The sequence below is a fragment of the Mustela nivalis genome (assembly GCF_964662115.1).
Source record: "Mustela nivalis genome assembly, chromosome: 17".
NCBI classification, from domain to species: domain Eukaryota; kingdom Metazoa; phylum Chordata; class Mammalia; order Carnivora; family Mustelidae; genus Mustela; species Mustela nivalis.
Genome location: NC_139036.1, coordinates 3007418 through 3027142, shown reverse-complemented (window position 1 = coordinate 3027142; position 19725 = coordinate 3007418). Strand labels below are relative to the sequence as shown.

At 43.6% G+C, this 19725-nt stretch overlaps 1 long non-coding RNA gene across 1 annotated transcript; it reads left to right on the top strand.

Annotated features, from left to right (window-relative positions):
* Positions 1-6329: 6329 nt before the first annotated feature.
* On the top strand, positions 6330-18440 carry LOC309851095. The gene is made up of 6 exons (XR_014304628.1): positions 6330-6354; positions 7523-7581; positions 8826-8907; positions 12373-12420; positions 12747-12835; positions 18271-18440. It is a non-coding gene; the product is annotated as an uncharacterized lncRNA (long non-coding RNA).
* The last annotated feature ends 1285 nt before the right edge of the window (positions 18441-19725 follow it).

Here is a 19725-nt window from a genome sequence, read left to right as displayed (position 1 = left end):
GACGCTGACGACCGTGGACGCCACACGGTCCACCGCCAGCAGAGCTCCAGTGGTCCGCATACATCAGCTGGCCGGCTGGGCACTGCAACTGCCACCTCGGAGAAGGAGAGAGCGGGCGTCCTGTTCGTCCTGATGGGTGAGAGGCAGGCCCCAGGGGAGCTGAGACCCCACCTGGTCCCGCACGCTCCTGCCCTGAGGGGACAGAAGCTCCGTGGCTCCTGCTTACCTGGGCCTGTCCTGCCTGCCCTGCCTGCTGTGGGCCCTCCGCAGTAGCCGAGCAAGGGCGGCAGGACCCCTCCGGAGCCAGCACGCCTTGGGGAGGCACTGGGGACAGAGACAGTGTTTGGAAGCTGGTTTTTGGCTGATTGTTGCAGAAGGAGAGGAGGGAGTGAGTGACTGAAGGAAGGAAATTGGTGTCCCTCCCCTGAGTTAAAAAAGACTTATAAATAGTGGAAGCCCTGCCTGAGTCCTTTCCTAGTCCCACTGCCGTGCTTACCGCATTACCTTGAATTTGGGAGTTTATTGCATGTGAAGTTTTGTATTCTTTCCAACTGGATTCTTTTTTTTAATCCTTATTTTATATATATATATATATATATATATATATCTTCCCCCCGCCAATGTCAGTTGCTAGTGGATAGAATGCGGTGAGTCAGGCACTTTCATTGACCACTGGCGGAAAGAAGTTCAAGCTAGAAAACACCCTGCTTCTGCCTGCCCACTCAGAGAATCTCGAGTTCCCGGGTAAAAGCACCTTCCACCGGGGTCAGATTGAGTGGCTCCATATCAGTTCGCTGCCCTCATTATCAGTATCAGTTTCCCTCAGTAACAGAAGTCCTCCTGGCTGATGCAGGCGCTGCTGCTGGTGTCGCTTAAGTTAGCTTCCGCAGCAGTTTCCGGCGTTATGTTGAGCTCCTATTTGATATCACAGAGCCGGAGTGTTAGAACAGGAGACCCGTGAGTGAGGCCTTCACCAGCTTGAGGACTGGAGTCAGGCAAGCTGGTTTACACCAGGGCCCCCTTCACAGCGCTTGACTGCTGTGGTTTTGCTCAAGTCCTTGAACCGCTCCCTGGTCCCTCTCTGCCACAGTCCTTAAAGGAATCCCTTATTGTTTGAAAACACTTGTAAAGACATAGAAAAGAAATCCAGACCTCAAGGAATTTTCCAGAGTTAAACCACCCAGTAAGACAGCTACCAATGTCATGGGGCTACGGAGCTCCTAAAGTGTGGGCTAGTCCGAAGACAACATGCAAATGTGAATGTATTTGATTTTGAACATTTCAAGGAAGAAAGCGATGGTATCTCTCTGAGGATTTTATGTTGATTACAAGTGAAATTGTTTTGGGTGTATTAGATTAAATATATGTTATGTAAACCCGTTTTTTTTAGTTTTTAAAATGTGGCTACTAGAAAATTTGCTTTGATAAGTAAAATGCCATTCACATTTTCAAAAGACAGAAAGCAGATTCTATGGATTGTAAGTTAAAAACATTTTAAATTAATTAACAAGTCGTACTTTAACATGCATTCTGGCAGGATTCGTGGAGTGTGGCCGCTGTGCTGAGTCTCCTCCCTCGGGGCTAACTTGCTCAAGAATTTATTTATTTGGAACAGTTTTGATGTTGGCCGTGCCTTTGAAATACTTAGTTTTGATGGGAAATTCAGTTTATAGGGTTGTGTTGAGAAGTATGCATCCATGTTCATAGAACTATGTGAATGTTTACTATAGTTTGTGTACAAAAACAGATTAGACTGGATCACTCATCACCCCCCCACACCAAGAACAGGGCTAGAATCTGGACTCTGAAGCAAATAAATGTTAAGTATACTCAATTGTATGTAATGAGGCAAAGATTCAAGGTCGAGCAGCTGCAGTCATTTAAAGTAGCCCTAGAGTGAAAATGTAAATGAATGACATGTAAAATTGTTCATTCTAATTTTTGCAAAGTAACAAGTAAAACATTCCAAAAATAAAGATCGAATCATTGGTTTGACCCACCCACTAAGATCTGGAAGAATACGCACCTTACTTTTAGCAGTGCTTATTTCCAAGGGATGGCATATGGAAGATACCACTTTGATATGTTTTAGTGTATTTATATTTCTTTTTGTTTTCAATGAACATCCAGAAAAGAGCCCCAAAGGATTAAAAAAAAAAAAAGTAAAACAGAAAAAACTATTTATAAACCATGGGGACTTACCTTATTTGAAGATGTTCAGGACATAAAATGTCATTATATTATGTCTAAAATGATCTTAAAACTAATATTTCACTTGTTCCAAGAATAACATTATTTTTATCTTCTTAATTACATATGGAAAGTTTATGTAGATCATATTCTAGAGTTGTATGTTCACATACAGAAGTATGTTCACAAATGATTTAGTAGGGAGGGTCGTGGATATTAAATCCCTAATGTAGATTCAAGGAATCCCACTTGAGACATTTAGATTCATTGTAATAAAAAGTTTATCTTTGTGTACTGACTATATTTGAATAGTTACTGTGTGCCAGGCTTTTTCTAAAATCTTCATTACTAAAGGTGCTATGTTGTTGGACTTTTACAACACCACCATGGGTTAGTCTGTTTCCAGCTTTTCTTGATGGGGAAGTAGGCCCCGGAGGGTTCATCATCCCGGGTCATGCAGTGAGGAGGTGGAGGAGCTGGGATTTGGAGAGAGGCAGCCTGACTCCCGATCAAGCTGTTAACATTACGTATGCCCCAGCATACACACAGACACACTGGAGTGGCCACTGTCTTAGGGCTACCCTCCAGTAACATCCATACTGCCTCTCTAAGGTACTGAAAACAAGTAGAAGTGCTCCTTCTTAAAAGTGCCCAGTGATGAGAGATACTGTGGTGGGACAGGAGTGTTGCAGCAGGAAAGACGAGGGAGAGCCCTGTGGGAGCGCAGACCCCTCACAGCTACAAGTGGTGGAAAAAGGTCCCAGTCTCCATTCATTGACCCCACCTGCATTTAATTTGTGCTCACATAATGCCCGGAATGAAATCTGGACGTTTATCCCAGACTGTTGGCTGATGACAAGGGGGCACTTCTATTTTAGTTTGCCAGGGCGCCTCCCGTTTGAAGGGTACCTGTTGTGCTTAGAGTCACGTGGGCACCTTCACCGGTAAAAAAACAGGGGAAAGAAAAACACCAGCGAAAACAAGAGATGCAAATTATAGCAGTTCTCTTTACAGCAGATCAAGTGAAACGTTTGAGGTGTCTGCTCTCTTTTCATAGACTTAAATTATTAGAGTAAAACGGAAAAAAAAAATGTGACTCCCGGTTCCTCATTCCCTCTCTGTTCTTAACTTGATTCTGTTGATGGGAGATGCAGATGGTATTTGATTTTGTGTGCTTAAATATTTATGCGATTCCTTTTCTACCAGCTAAAGGAACTCTCAGTGAAGATACTATTAGGGTGTTTCTGCATCAGATCGCAGCTGCCGTGCGGATTCTGCACAGCAAAGGAATAATCCGCAGGGATCTCAAACCCCAGAACATCTTGCTGTCATATGCGAATCGCAGAAAATCCACCATCAGTGGTATTCGCATCAAAATAGGTAAACGGCCATGTAGTGTTTGATGCAAAGGACAGCCTTGAGACTGTAGTTTTAGAAAATTTTAGCTCAACTTTGTTGGAATGATGGGTTTTGTTGATGCACATTTGAAATTTTAATTGAGTTCAGCAAGGTGCATTTGGATATGGGAACCCTGTACATTACTGGCAGCCTACCCCTAGTCTCAGAATTGAGGGGCCCATGTTAGGAACTCCAAGCACCTCCCAGCACTAAACACTGTTCTGCTTCTCATCAGAAGGAAGCTGATGTATGGTCGTCGTAGATGCAGTTGAAGAAACCGGGCTCTTCACAGCTCATGGAATTGTAACACAAGGGATCTAAGAGACCATTTAGATCAACCAACCTGTCTTTCTTTCTTTCTTTCTTTCTTTTAGCAATTATTTGAAGCAATTTGTAATCCTAGGTATTTTTTTAAGCTTTTCTTTGTGTGCTTAGAATTTTTTTTTTTTAAACCAGTATGGAAAGAAATTTCTGGATGTACTTGGGTGGCTCAGTTGGTTGGGTGTCTGCCCTTGGCTCGGGTCATGATCCTGGGGTCCAAGGATGGAGCCCTGCGCTGGGCTTCCTGCTCAGCCGGGAGTCTGCTTCTCCCTCTCGCTTTGCCCCTCTCCCAGCTCATTCTCTGTCTTTCTCTCTTTCTTTCTCTCTCTCAAATAAAATCTTTAAAAAAATGAAGTTTCTCATTTTATGTATTTTACATCTGGATCTGGAGAAGGGAAAAAAAGAAGTTCTAATTCTCCACCTGGCACTGATACTTAGAGCAGTATTAATGAATCGTTTATTACAATTAGGGTTTTCTCTCACAAAGCTTGGTGCTCGCTCCCTGAGTACGAAACCGGCAGCGCAGGGACTTGTACAGTTCTTAGCTTGTTGAAACTGAGGTAGAAATTTTCTTCCTTGGCAGGCAGGCTTACCCAATAAGCGACAAATTTCTCACAGTTCCTTTGTGCCCTCTTGTGTCTTAAGGTATGATCTATATGAAGTGCGAGTAAAGGTATGTTTTGTTTTTCTCCCTTTTATTTTGTGGACTAGCGGATTTTGGGTTTGCCCGTTACCTGCAGAGTAACATGATGGCTGCAACACTGTGTGGGTCCCCAATGTACATGGTGAGTGAGGTTTTATTTTTTTCAAATTTAATTTAATTTAGTTTAATTTTTTAATTTTTTATAAACATATAATGTATTTTTATCTCCAGGGGTACAGGTCTGTGAATGTGAGTGAGTTTTTTTTGTCCTTGCTTGTGTATGGTGCCATTAGCACTGGGATTTTAAGTATGATGTTGGTTTCTAGTTCAGGTGTGATTTTATGTGTAGCCTAAACTGTTGTATTACTAACAGTGATTGTATTACTGATAATGCTTTACGTCATCTTTTGCTTTAAAATAGCGGACTATAAAGGTCACTTTTACCCATTAGCTGATTTATTATTTTTTTTTAAGTAGGCTCCACACCCAGCATGGAGTTCTTTTAGCTTAAGTTTTTAAAAAAACTAATTATGAGTGGTAAAAAATCCCTTGTTCGAGTAAATTGAAAATACAGATTGACGAAGTGTGGTCATGCTGTACTTGGTGTATGATATTAGAGAAAACAACAACAACAACAAAACCCTCTTGGGTGTTTCCTCATCTTCTCATGTTGTTTCTCTTGACAAGATCTCTGGGTCATAGAAGATTTTTCAGTTAGTGTTAGAGGTAAAGCTGAAAAATTGTAGTTCCGTCTTCATCCTTCCGTGCGGATGTTGTCATGTCTGAAAAGGGAAGGCTATGAAAATTCTGGACCAGTGGGAAGCATCGGGCCTGGAAGTAGCTTAATTCTGGAGCTTCAGAATTCTGCCAAGTAAATGCATGTACCTGTCTCAGTTCTAAGTGTAAATGGGCTTATGGTCAGTAAGGATTTCCTCTGATCTAAGTCAGTGAGAAGCTTACCAGGGATGACAGCTAAAAATGGTACAAATGGAAAATAAATTTCCCTGGTTTTGCGTGTGTTTGACATTTCTGTTTAATGTTTGTCCAGATTACTGGCATTTTTAAGAAGCAGCATGCAGTAAGAGGTGGGAGGAGAGCTGTAACAAAGCAGCAGAGAAGACAAATGCCTTTGCTTTTAAGACAGTCCTTACTGTATGTTCATCATAGTTCGTGGATTATTTTAAAAGCTTTCAAATGAGCGGAAAAACAGGGAGTAATACAGCAAACACTTGTATACTTGTTGTCCATTTTTAACAAAGGTAACATTTTGCCATATGCGCCTTGATCTTTTCCTTTCCCCCAAGAAAGAAGTAAAATATTTCAGCAACAGCCCAAGTCCTTTAAATCTTTCCCTCTTTCCACATCCCACTCTTCTACCCCAGAAGTCACCTCTGTGTTGTAGCTGGTGTGTATTTTTATTATAACCTTAATACTCTAACTGCATTGCTGTCCCATAGTAATACATAGAAATGTTTGTTTCTATACATTGCTTCTTTTCATGCAGTGTTGTTTTTGAGTTTACCAGTAAATCCCAGTGTACGAATGTGCTTTAAGCTCACAGCAGGATCACCTGATTAGGGAAGTGTCTGGTGCGATCTCATTTTAGCATTTGTTAGGAGCGTGAACTTTACCAGTTAATTTATCAATATTAGTAAGATAAATAACATCATGCATGTGCCTGGTATGTTTTTATCCCCATGCTCCTGAAGTTATTATGTCTCAACATTATGATGCTAAGGCAGACCTGTGGGAGCATAGGAACAGTGATATATCAATGCCTAGTTAGAAAACCACCTTTTCAGGTAGCCTGACTTTATATCTGTGCTCAGTTTTGGGATCTTCTCATTTTGCAGTTGCCTTTGACTTAAGAAAACAGGGCATACTTTGAAAACGGTGCTTTTGGTTCCCTTGTGACTTGTTTTGATTTTGTTACAGGCAGAAACTGCTATAGCGAGCCAGAACAGCTTTTGCTTTTCCTTTTTTTTATCTGCCCTCCCTTTGTCGTTGGCCTGGGCATAAAGCTCGCTTTATGTTCCCCAGGCTGGTGACAACTAGTCAGGGACAGGACTGACACCCTGGTAGGAAGTGGTGTGAACAGTGATGGTCCATGCTTCCTGCTTACCTGGGTGTGGGAGGCCCTGCACTCCACAAACAGGCCAATAGTCCTCAAGGCCTGGTCTCGGAAAATGAGCGGAAACCGCCTCCAGCTTCCTGGTCCTGGCGCTGCTGGGTGAGAGAAGGCTGATGGTCTAGTTTTGGTGGACATTATTTGGGGTTATTCTTCCCTCTTCTCCACTCCCCTCACGTCCTGTCAGAAAGAGGCCCTCCAGAACGAATCGTGATGAGTTCCTACTGCCCAGTTACAGAGAGGTTTTTCTGAACCTGAAAACTGGAACAGAGTAAGCAGAGTAAAAAAGATGTGAAATCAGTGCCCCGCCTGGTTTAGACACTTACCCTCTCAGCCCCGTTGGGGACAGAGGGGCAGCAGGAGGGGCAGGTGTGCGGGGGGGGGGGGGGGGCACTAATCCTGCAGCTCTTACTGTGTGGGAGGGCGGCATCTGCTGTCGAGGAGGGACTGAGAGGCAGCTGTTGGTTTCTTTCCCTTCCTTGTGCCCTTGGCAGTCCTAAGAGAAAATATACCCTGATTGTACACAATAAAAATGTAGGTGTTGGGCTGGCAGGGTGACCTCCAGAGTAGTGGTTCTGAACTCTTCCTAAGTTTTGGGCTCCTCTGGGAGACAGACCTCGGCAAAGATACCCTACGTCCAGATAGGCAGAATTCGCACAAAGTTCCAGAAGTTTTTAAGTTCCTGGTGCCCATCTGTGGCCCCTTCTGCAACCCAGGACTTTCAGGTTCAGAATATGTGCTTTATAGCCAGCATTTGAGCATGGATCTCGTGATTTGAACTTTCTGCCCCCATCGTCTAGGGAATAAAACCTTGTTGGTTTTGTTTGTTTGTTTTTAAACAGGCCAATAGTCCTCAAGACCTCAGGATGTTTTATGAAAAAAACAGGAGCTTAATGCCTAGGTACGTGTTTGGTTACGCTGGGTTTTAGTGTCTGTGAATGCAGCATTATTTGAACTCGTGTTACCGGTTTCCAGTCTTGAATCTTTCTTCAGTTGACAGTAATGGGAGAACATTCATTTTAACCAGAAATCTGAAAATTACTGGTGCATCACAGGTGCCTGGATAGTGCTGTGCCATTTTTTGTTTCTTTTTTAAAATGTAAAGTATAATAAAAGGAAAAAAAAAAACCACACGCAGTAGTTTTACATGTTCTTGGGGGAAAGGGAGACACAAACAGAACAGATGTGTGTGAACTAGGCAGTCAGTCCCTCCCTCGGTCTTCCCTGCTCTCCAGGATGACATGGGCTGGCTCTGCACCTCCTGTAGATATGTACATGTACATGTTTTGTACAAATTACATCATACTTGGCAAATTGTTCTGCAACTTTTTTTTTTTACTGTACAGTGTATCATGGACACCAGTTAGCGTCAGGATATAGAGAACTACTTCATTCTTTTAAACGGTTCATAGAGTTTCATGGCTAAATGTTTCATATTTTGTTAAATCAGATCCTTGTTTTCATTTTTTGGTTACTCCAAACAGTGTTGAGTGAAGTCTCTGTGTGTGTGTGTGTGTGTGTGTGTTGGTGTGTGTTGGTGTGTGTGTGTTGGTTTCACCAACACGGGATGTTATCACAGCAGGTGCCTCACAAACAGAAGGGGACCAATTGGCTCTTTAATTTGCATTGTTCTCTTTACTAGTAAAGTTGGTGCTTTTTCATTTGTCTCATGTCCTTTTGTAGTTTTATTCTGTGAATTGCGTGGTCCTATGACTCATTTTTCTATTGGTTTGTCTTTTTCTTAGTGGATTTTAGGAAGCTGTATTATTTCTCACTCAAATTGGAGCTGTGCCTTTTTCCAGACAATGGGAGGTGGCTCTTCTTCTAATAGAGAGTTCTGGCAAATATGAGTGCCAGGCTGATTGTGCTTCTGAAGTGCTTTATGCCTGCACAGACTCAGATAATATCAATAAACACAATGCAGGAACCTCCCGAATTGATGCCCTTTCTCAAAGGCAGTTGCTTAGTGTTTTGTTTTGTTTTCTTTTTCTTCTGGAAGGAATGAGGCTTTACCATGATCTTCTTGGTTTAAGGTGTGTTTGTGAATCTACATAGACATTTTCACTTACCATCGTGAAGGCGAAAGTCGTGTGTTTAACCTGTATAAACTCACCACTTAAGAGTCTTTTTCTTCCTTTGCCCCAGTATTCCCAGAGAAACATCACCTTACTTGGCTAATCTCCTCTTGGGTTTGCTTCAGAGAAACCAGAAGATAGAATGGACTTTGGTAAGTAATCTTTTCAAATTCTGTGTGCATTCTAATTTGATTTCTGTGTATCCCCCCAAAAGTTATTTTTTAAAAGATACTATAGAGTTTTCAGGAGAAAATTCAAGTCAGTTTCTTTCTTTCTCTTCATCTTTTTTCTTCCCTTATTTTGTAAATATTTATTGAGTGCTCGTTATGTTCTAGATACAGGGGGTCGAGTTAATAAAGAAAATCCCTGTCATCCCATAGCACATATTCTCGTGGAAGAGAGGCAAACAAAGCGTAAAGTTTAATCAGCGCACCATAAAGAAGGTGATAAGTGCTCTGGGAAAGACGAGGGAAGGGAAATGCCCATGGGGGAGGGATTGAAAGTTTAAATTCCATGAAGCCCCTTCTGAGGAAGTGGCCTTTGAATAAAGACTTGATTGATGGACAGCGGGATAGTGAGACAGTGGGCGGTGTGCATGTCTGTGGGAAGAGCTTGCCAGGTGGAATGAACAGCCAGTACAAATGCCCCGAGCTGGGAGTGCCGTGTCAGCTGGAGGAACAGTTAGAAGACCAGTTAAAGACGTGGGCTTTTGCTCAAAATGTGCTGGGGAGAGTGTGAGCTCAGGAGTAATAGGATCTGACCCATGTTTTAGAAAGGATCATTCTGGTTGCTTGTTGCCAACAGACTGTGGAGCGGGGTGGTGAGGATAGGAGCCCGGGGACCAATCTGGGGACTACAGCAGTTACCCCAGTGAGAGATGAAGGGACTCAGGCTGGAATGACAGCCATGGAAGTGGTCGGGGGTCCCTTGAATTCTGCATGTTTTTGGAGGTAGAGACCGTAGTATTTACAGATGAATTGGATGTGGGGTGTGAGAGAGAGAAGACTCAAAGATGCCTACAGGGTGTCTGGCCTGGGTGCGTGAAGGAATGGAGTTGTTTGTTACAGACATGCTTGAGGCTCTGTGGCCAGAGTAGGCTCTGGGGCAAATCAGGGGTTCAGCTTGGATCTGTTAAACAGAAGACACACATTTAACGGAGGGATGCAGATGCCCAAAGGGCATTTGGAGTCCAGAGGAGAGGTCTAGGCTGGGGATGTATTTCGGAGATCTGGGAGGAGGCAAAGGAGGAGAAACACTCCAGAATCCTGGTGGAAAGTCCCTGGCCTCGAAGATGGGGTTTCAGGAGACAGGCAGGGGCCGCTCCGTGGCAGTTTGGTTTTCACCGCAGTGTGAGGGTTGTGGGAGAATGGGCTCTGGGTGCTCCGCAAGGCCTGAGTTCAGATTTTTACATTCTGAAGGCGAAAGCCGTATCACGGATATTGAGCCTTTTTTCTTTTTATAATAAAATCATTTAAAGCTAAACATTTCTTTTTTTTTTAAAGATTTTATTTATTTGACAGAGAGAGATCACAAGTAGGCAGAGGGGCAGGCAGAGAGACGGGGGGAAGCAGGCTCCCCACTGAGTAGAGAGCCCGATGTGGGGCTTAAACCCAGGACCCTGGGATCATGACCTGAGACAAAGGCAGAGGCTTTAATCCACTGAGCCACTGAGGCGCCCCTAAAGCTAAAAATTTCTAAGTATTTTAACTTTACACGGTCTAGGAATGCTTAATACTATAGGGATTGTCCAGTCTTGGAAGGCTTTGAAAGAACATTTTCCCCTGAATTTGCCTGGGTCTAAGCTCCTCTTTGGGGGCAGTTTGTTAACTTGTTTTTATCAATCTCGTGTAAAAGATTGTTATTTTCGATCTTACTCGTAGCAGTCATATGTAAAAACAGCCTGACTTAAATGTCAGACCAGAAAAGCCATAAGACATGTTCAGTGAAAATGCTTTTTAAATTAACCTTGATCTTGACATTTTTAGAAAGAAAAAAAAAAGTGTTTGATTTCTCCTGTATTAATTAGTTGTAATATTAATAGAGATTTGCAAAACCTTAGTCCAGAGTTTTGGTCTCTTCATGTGTGTTAGGGAAGTCCATATAGGCTCCTGGATAACACAGACCAGGATTTGAATTCTCATCCCTCAGCTTGCTGGCTTTGATGTTGGAGAAGATACATGGCCTTTATGCACTTTATCCTTGTCTGTAAAAGGAAGATAATCCTGTGTGTTAAGTTTGTGAGGATTAAATAAACTGGTATGTGAAGCACTCCGTTTGTTGTCCTAGCAAATGTCCTCAGTAGACAATAGCTCTGGAAGTTTCCATATAGGGGACAAGGTCAATAGTCTGAACATGTATTTTCTTAAAGTTTTGTAAAGTTGGAACTAAATTTCAGCAAATGGACTTGGTAAATATTTTTATCTTTCAGGGGGAGAAATTAAATTGAGAGTTGCTCTGTAACCATGAGAAATAGGGGTCAATACTGAAACAATAGACTCATCAATAATAGTTTTAAAATACTAGATTATATATGAAGTATTTGTATATTTTCCCTGCCATAGCAATGGATTTGGGATGTGGTTTCAGAGCATTTGCATTCAGTTCTTTTCTTTTTCATCCCTATGATGTTCATTGTAAAAATTAGCATTAAAAATCTTATATGTCAAACCAGAATTTATGTATATGTATAGTAATTTTTGTTCCAAAAATTATCTCTGGTAGAAAATATATATTTTTTTCAAAACCCTCCACATTTCTATTCCTTAGCCAGTCTTGCAACTGATATTTACACTGAGTGGCTTTTGGTGATTTATTTCAGTAAGAAACCCCAGGGCCCTTCAGAGTGGAAGATACGCTAGCCTGACCCTGAGTTAAGCTTTTCCTGATCTTGTACCTCCTCATTTAAATCCCATGCTGGTGTCACGCCGCCCTCCTTGCCAGCTCTGTGAGATTTACTAGCATACAGGTCTGGGACAGGAGATTAGCTTTATGGGTTTTTAAAGAATTAATGAAATATTTTAAACACACAGGAAGCTAAAGTAAAATAATGAACGGCCATGTCCTCCTGACTTATTTACCTTTAATTAGCAGACTTATTATGTAGGTTTTATCCTTGGTAGACAGCCAAAGAAATTAAATCAGACTTACAGATTTTTAAAAAAACGTGAAACCAGCTGCAGGAATATCTCTTCTGGGATAGAAGGATGGGATTTATTATATAAATCAGCTGCCTGGATTGCCTCTAGGACAGTTAACCCCAGCCATGCTTCCGTATACACTTCGGGATCCTGTTCACAGCCCCCTGTCCCCCGCAGGAGGACAGGGCGGGTCCCCGAACATGCATGCTTTCGTGGAGCCTGCCGCGTTGGGAATGCGTGTTTGCAAAACTCACAATTATTATTTTAAATTTTTCGTGGATTAAGATTTATTTATAATCTGATCATTTTTATAGATGATTTATAAAAATCATAGGCTTCTACAGTGGAAGGAGATGGAGGCTACATAAAGAAGTTAATAATAATTATTTATGATCTCAACACTGTTCAATACATCAACAAGATTAACCCATCTGCTACTCAACCTGAGCTTAAGGGTTGCATTCTCCTTTTTCATTACAGAAGCATTTTTTAGCCATCCTTTTCTTGAACAAGTTCCAGTGAAAAAATGTGAGTACCTTTTTTTTTTTTTTTGCATTTTTGCTTGAAAAGTGAAGGCAGACAGACTTAAAGAAAAAATCAGTATTTTGTGTCACAAATTAATTTTTGATTGTGCTTCTCAAGATTTCATTGAGCTTTATTTATTGAATTCCAGTCATTTTTTTTTCCCAAGTCCCAGTTGAAATATTTGTAGTAATTGCTGCAGGTTTAGTTTTACCCACAGGAGCTGTAATAAGTAGGTAAATGAATCTGGTCACACAGCGATGTCGTCTCTTAGACGAGCTGTGTAAGTCTCTGCAGTGCACATCTCTCTGCACCTGTGTTTCTCCCCCCAGCCTGCCCAGTTCCAGTGCCCGTGTATGCTGGCTCCGTCTCTGGGAGCTCCTGTGGCAGCTCTCCATCCTGTCGCTTTGCCTCTCCACCAGTAAGTTTTGGTTTTATTAACTATAATTTCAGAGTGAGTGCTATTGCCTCTGTCCCTAAGGGAGCCTGGGATACATTGTGGATTCCCTTCTGATGTGCAGTGTTTACTAGAACTTACATTCTGACGTGCCCATTCCAGTGCTACTGCTGAGCTTTGGACAGAGAACATTATTGTTGAGTCAGATGGACCTAGATTTGCACTCTGCCCTCTGTAGCTGTGTAAGCTTCAGCAAGAAATGTCACCCCCCGGGCCATTTTCCTCTCAACAGCGAGTATCCTACTCAGCAACGTTTGATGCCCCGTGGGTTGGAAAGGATGACAGCTGCAGAGTACCCATCAGAGCCAGGGAGGTAGTAACTTCATTTTCTCCAACTATCATCGCATCCGTCTGGGTATTAATCATACGTAGAATTTCCATTGGTGGTGAGTGACCTCGGAGCCACAGTCCTCACACTTCAGTTCCCTGAACACCGGTTCCCAGCCCTTCAGGACTTGCTCCACCCCAGCCGCCTCCCTCCTCTGGGCTTCCCTGGCCATTTACTCTGTGGTTCTCTTTCCTCCAGCCTAAGTGCTGCTTCTAGATCCTGAGAATTTCTGCTCTGTGCTCCCAGGGTTTCACTCTGCCCTCTTCCGACCCTTCCCCCACTCCTTGCTCTGGGCTGTGACCTAGAGGCTTTCCCATCAGCTGAAGTTCCAAGGGCTCCTGTGTCAGCTCTGGTGACTGTTGTCCAGATTAGCCTGGCAGACGTGAATTTCTTGAATTCTGGCGGTGGAGCGTGGGGCAGTCATAAGAGGAAGTGATTGTGTAATTAGTGGGTTCGCCTTAGAGGTGTAAGAACATGGGACTCGGGAGCTTCTGCACCCCGTACTTGCTGCATTAGCCAGGTCAAATGACTTAATCTCTTTGAGCCTGTTTCTCCCAGGGAAAGCGAGTGTAATTGACCTATTTCATAGGTTCTTTTAAGTGTAAATGAGCAAAAGCACTTTACTATAATGTCTGGTACACAGTACTAAGTGGCAACTGCTGTTAAGCTATTGTTTTCAAGGAAAACCTAACAGCCCATGGCTAAGGCAGATGCTGAAGAAGCCGATTGCAAACAGACAAAAAAAAACCCTTTTTGCCTAACCCTCCAGACTTAAACTAAGTTAGAAGAAGCAGATGGGATAATAAGACATTATATTCCCCTACATTTTTTTAAAAAGCTAAGAGGGGAAAAAGGTGTTGTGGATTTCCTGCTTCAGTCTGGAATATTAGAAAACACTGGATTTGAGTGACTGGGGAGAAACGTGGAGGAAGTGTACTGGCATGGAGAGACCGTTGGCTTTATCTGGGGTCAGGCCCATCTGGCCTCAGCACTGGCCAGGCCGCTGGCTCATGCTTCACCTGGAGCAGCTCAGCTCCAGCGCTGAGCCGGGGCCCGTCCTCTGTAAGGTAGGCTTCATGAACAGCAGCCTTGGGCGTGCTTGACAAATTGTAGCTATTATTATGAAGTCTATATTTGATGCGGTGTGAGACGTGAAAAGCGAAGTTGATGCTTGAGAAAGGAACCACAGGGAAGAATCTAATTATGAGAAGAGCTGGGAGAGAGCAAGAAGAGAGGAGCCTGTTTGTAGGATGACCGAGGAATGAGATAGAGGGGGTCCGGTAGGAGGTTCATTGACTTGGAGATTGCTTTGACTGGCGAGAGCCAGTTGGGGTTTTCTGTTGTGTGGAGCAGCATCGAAGGGGAGAGCGCTCAGAGCTCGGCTCAGGCTGCTGGCCAAGAGATGGAGTGCTAAGAGAGGGGAGGACAAGCCAAGGGGAGAGAGGAAGCATATTTAGATGCTAGAAACTTTGGTGGGAAAACCATTTTTAGAACGCTTTTATTAAAAGCTAATGGTTGGGCACCTGGGTGGCTCAGTCCATAAAGCATCTAACTCTTGATCTCAACCCAGGGCTTGGTCTCAGGGTCGTGAGTTCAAGATCCGTGTGGGGCTCCACACTGTGCGTGGAGCCGACTTAAAAAGAAAAAAAAAGGCAGCTTGAAAAGAAAATAAAAAGGGAAAAAGGAAAGCTGAGGAGTAAAAGGAAATCCAGAATCTGTATAATTTCCAGATAGTGAGAAATGGGATGGTTTAATAGGCCTTGCTTTTAATGTAAACTGCCAAAAATAAGATGGTTTTATGCATGCCTCCCCTTTCTTCCTACGGCTGGAGTAGACTCATGTGGAGGGTTGATACACACAGGCATGCACATACAGCATTCTCTTTTTACATTCTCACACAAATACCCAGCTGCTACTTGATTCCAGAGAAATCTTGAAAGGAAAAAAAAATCCAAGTCAGTCTTTTAGTTACGATAGTGGCTATAGCTTAAATGCTGTTTAGATCATGTTTCTTGGTTTCATAACATTTATTAAACACCTAGTCTGTGTAAGGTTCTGGTTGATACTAATGAATGAAACGACAAGGTCCCTTACATTAAGGAGCTTTGAATTTAGTTGTGTGGGGACAAGGTAGATAAAGCAACCACTGTTGGAAGCTTATGTGTGTGTCTCATTATTGCCTGTGGGAACATGAATGGGGAGCATGAAATCAGAGCAAGAACTCAGGAAGGCTGCTCAGGGGAGGGCATTGAGCTGACTTTTGAAGAAAGACCTAGCAAGGTGGATTAGTAAAAGAATGGTATTATAGGCGGAAGAATTCTCATTCATGAAGTTCCGGATGCATGACGCCCTGAAGGAACCCTGGAGCCTCTCTCGGCCCACTTAAGTTTGTTAAAATTAAGTGAAATTTAACATTCTGTAACTTAGGCTAGCCACATTTCGAGTGTTCAATAGCTGTCTGTGGCTAGTGGGTCGCCAGCACACCGTGCGCTCAGATGCAGACCGTCTCCATCATTGCTGGCAGTTCTGTGGACGAGGCTCCTCGGAGCAGTCCAGGCTGGGGGACACAGAGTACTGATGGCAAGCGGAGGGGCAGGTGCAGCTAGAGAGGCAGGGGCTGCTGTCTCTTGACGGGATTTGGCTGTGGGAGCCATCAGAGTGCTTTTAGGTGGAGGTGTGCTGTACGCCGCCGCAGGGTGGAAGCCGGGGCTTGAGAGCAATAGAGAGTAGAGTGGTCGCTCTGTTAGAGCACGGAGAACCCACAGACTGTTGCACCTTTCTTGTTTTGTTTTTTCTTTTTCCGAGAACGAGGGCCTGAGCTGCAGGGAAGGTGGGGGCCAGGTAAGAGAAAGGTAGAGTTCACCAAGCTTGGAGCTGCTTGAACGGGAGACCGAACGGATGGATGATGGTGAGGTCACTCCGGCAGGGAGCGCGGGGAGCAACGCTTTGGACCAGGAAGGTAGTGAGTTAGTGCAGTGCTCACTGGAGAGGTCTAGGCCGCAGAGGTGAGGGGGTACTTGGAGGGTGAGAGTGGTCGCTGCGGTGCGGATAAAACTGTGAGGAGTGCGGGCCATGAGGAGCACTGGGTGTTCCGTGTAACCAGTGATGCACACCGCATCAGACGCTAATTACGTACGGTGCCGTGGCTGACTGAACAGAATTTTTTAAAAATGTGAGGCGTAGAGGGTCCAGAGTGGCACCTTGGGGAACTCCACACTCCATCCCTGTCCTTTAAGGGATGGAGGAGAAGCCGGCACCCACAGAACAGACTAGGAAGTGGGAGGAGACGCCGGTTCACTGAACGGAGGGGTTGAGCGTCGAGTGGTCTGCAGCGCGGGTGAAGCAGAGCGTGGGTAACACGGCGTGGCAGGGGGAAGCCTGGCCAGCCTGGTGAAGACCGCGTGACTGCACAGGAGAAGGCAGAAAGGGGGTTATGGCGGGTTGAGCGATACGTAGGAGGTGAGGAGCTTGGGTCAGTGAAGATTGATAATTTCGAGAGACATCGTTAAAAAGTAAAGAAGTGAGAGAAGACGGTGATTAAAAGGACTGCAGGGATTTGAGGTGTGAGAAAATGGAATGAGTTTATGCACAGAGGGGAAGAAAACCAGAGGAAAGGGAGAGGGGGAGACCGTCAGGGGCAGAGGGAGCTGGTCCAGGTCTCTGAGGAGGTGGAGGGGACCGGACTTACAGCACGGGGTGGAGAGACCAGCAGGGGGAAGATCCCTTCCACTCAGATGCTGTGGCTGCAGACGGTTTGACGAAGGCATGGAAGAGCTTGAGAAAGGGCCTGCCTAAACCACTGGAAAGAGTTTGTGGAGTTAGACGCTTGGAATCACATCTCAGCTTGAGCACTTTTTAGCTGTGTGATCTTGGGCAAATTTCCTAAGCTTCTGAGCTGTCTGTCTGTATCCATGTATGACATGGGGTTTCAGAACAGGACTGGGGTTAGGTAAGACATGGAAAGCACCCAGCGGGGTCTAGTCCATGGTAGACGGTTGGTCATGTTAGTCTTTCCATTGTCCCTTCCCTTTATTACCTAGACACACAAGGTCTCTTTAAAAAGTGATGAGGGGATTGTATGTCATGTGTGTCACACACACACACATACACGAGAGGAGATCTGATACAGATTTCATTGCACAGTGACATTCGAGGAGCCCTAGCAGTTAATTGGGTGTTTAGGACATGGGTTTAAGATCAAAGGGCATTCTGTAGTATTTTTCCTTTTCTTAAATAGAAACGAAGGTTAAACAAGGTCATAGAGGACTTAACATAATAAATTAGGAAGTTCATTGTTTCAGAAAACCATTGTGTAACCAAGACATTTAATTAGAGGTGTCACTTGAGTCCCTGAACGAGGCAAATGCCACAGGACATACAACTGCTTACATCTGTGTATTTGCTTGTATGCCTTGTATATGCTTTCCTTCCTTCCTGTCCTAGCTCCTGCAAACCCACTCCTCCCCGTAACAAAAGAAGAACAAAAGGAATGTACCCACAGCCTGTAAGGTTTTCCAGATCTTGCTTTCTGTGAGCAAACATAAATCTCTAGGCTTGAACGTAGCTATCCTGATCGATCTATTTACTTTTTTTGCATAACGTGGTCTCTTGCTTTCTTGTTTATAATGTTTTCTTCACTGGAGGTTTAAAACTTTGTAAAATGTGTGCAGGATGTTGTTAGTCTAAAGTCCCTGGACATAGTGTTTTAGTCATCGAGTGAATAGTTTTTGAGTACCTGCTTTGCTAGGCCAAGAGCCAAAACGGGGCATGTTTAGATGATGAAAACACACCTCAGGAATTTCAGGAGAGGGAGACATGTACGTGATAAGTGGTAGGATATATTTTTAAGTATCATTTTTGGAAAAAAATGATAGAAGTCTTTATATGAAGACACTTTAAACTGTGCTTTTCTAAGGGAAAGATTTTCCAAAGAGATTTCTTTTTTCCAAAATTTTAAGATGGAATTAACTTTATGCCCACTTTTATGAAGACAGTATTCCTTAGTCTAAGGGCTATTCTGACGTGCATTTTATTACTAGGCCAGTTTTTAATTTTATGTTGTTAATTTTAGTCCCTTCCAGATATGCAGCATATTCAGGAAGAAAACTTATGCTTCCCACCATTGGGTCCTCCCAACTATCTACAAGTGTCCAAAGATTCTGCCAGTACTAGTAGCAAGAACTCTTCTTGTGACACGGATGACTTTGTTTTGGTTCCACACAACATCTCGTCAGACCACTCATGTGAGAATCTTTTCTACTTGTACACATTATATTTCTTAATTTACTAGACTAGCATTTGTTTTTAACTTTTATATCATGCTCTCTCATGCAGGGCACCTTTTCAAAGGGGCACTTTATTTAGTTGTGTGAATTCCCAGAACTATATACCTACCATTCTAAAATCTGCTCAGTCATCTTCCATGAAGCAGTAACGTTGGATTCTGAAGGTAGATGAGAAGTTTGCAGGAAATGATCTCAAATTCTGTTTGTATCCACACAGAAAGAAATAGGAAAGTCAGCAGAATTAAAGGAAGACCTCTGTTGCAAAAACCACCTTAAGAGTCAAGGGAATTTAAAACCAGTCTGGATGCCCTTCAGAAGAGACTGGCATGAGGTCAGGAATGAGTTTCACAAATATATGGGGAGAATTTTTATAAAGGAAGCAGAATCCAAGTTGACTAAATACGGTCAGGGCTCTGAGGAGCAGTAAAGGGCACCAGAAGACCTACAAAAAAGAAGTTAGAGAAAAACATCAAGAAAGAAGGAACTGTGGTTTGGTGGTAAAGGAACGGGATCAGAAAAACTAGAAATTGGGTTCCTTCGATAATTGAATAGTATCAAGTTGACCTTGTGCAGGTTGGAGAATTTCATGTCCAGAGGTCTGTGTAGTAGTTTGTCAGATACCAATGGCACAGCTGCTACTGTTAGGCATCATGCCAGGTGTGAAGGCCGTCATCCCCAGAGCATGCGCTTTGGGGATGTATCCACTGGGGAAGGGGGAGCAGGGACAAGGCTGCAGGAGAAGGTGGGGCGGTTCACCATCGGTGCTCCGACAGCTGGGAGTTCCCTGTAAAAATCCAACATACGGTGGTTTTCTTCTATTTTAAAAAAGGAATTAAGACTTTAAAAATTATGCAGTATTTCAAGCAGGAAATAATACAGCAGATACGCAAATCCCCCCATTCTAATTTTATTTAGGTCAGTGGTTAGCCATGTTGTTTTAGATGTCTTTTTTTTTTTTAATTTTTATTTTTTATAAACATACATTTTTATCCCCAGGGGTACAGGCCTGCGAATCACCAGGTCCACACACCCCACAGCACCCACCAAAGCACACACCCTCCCCAACGTCCACAATCCCACCCTCCTCTCCCAAACCCCCTCCCCCCAGCAACCCCCAGTTTGCCCCGTGAGACCAAGAGTCACCTATGGCTTGTCTCCCTCCCAATCCCATCCCGTTTCATTCATTCCTCTCCTACCCACCCAAGCCTCCATGTTGCATCACCACCCCCCCACATCAGGGA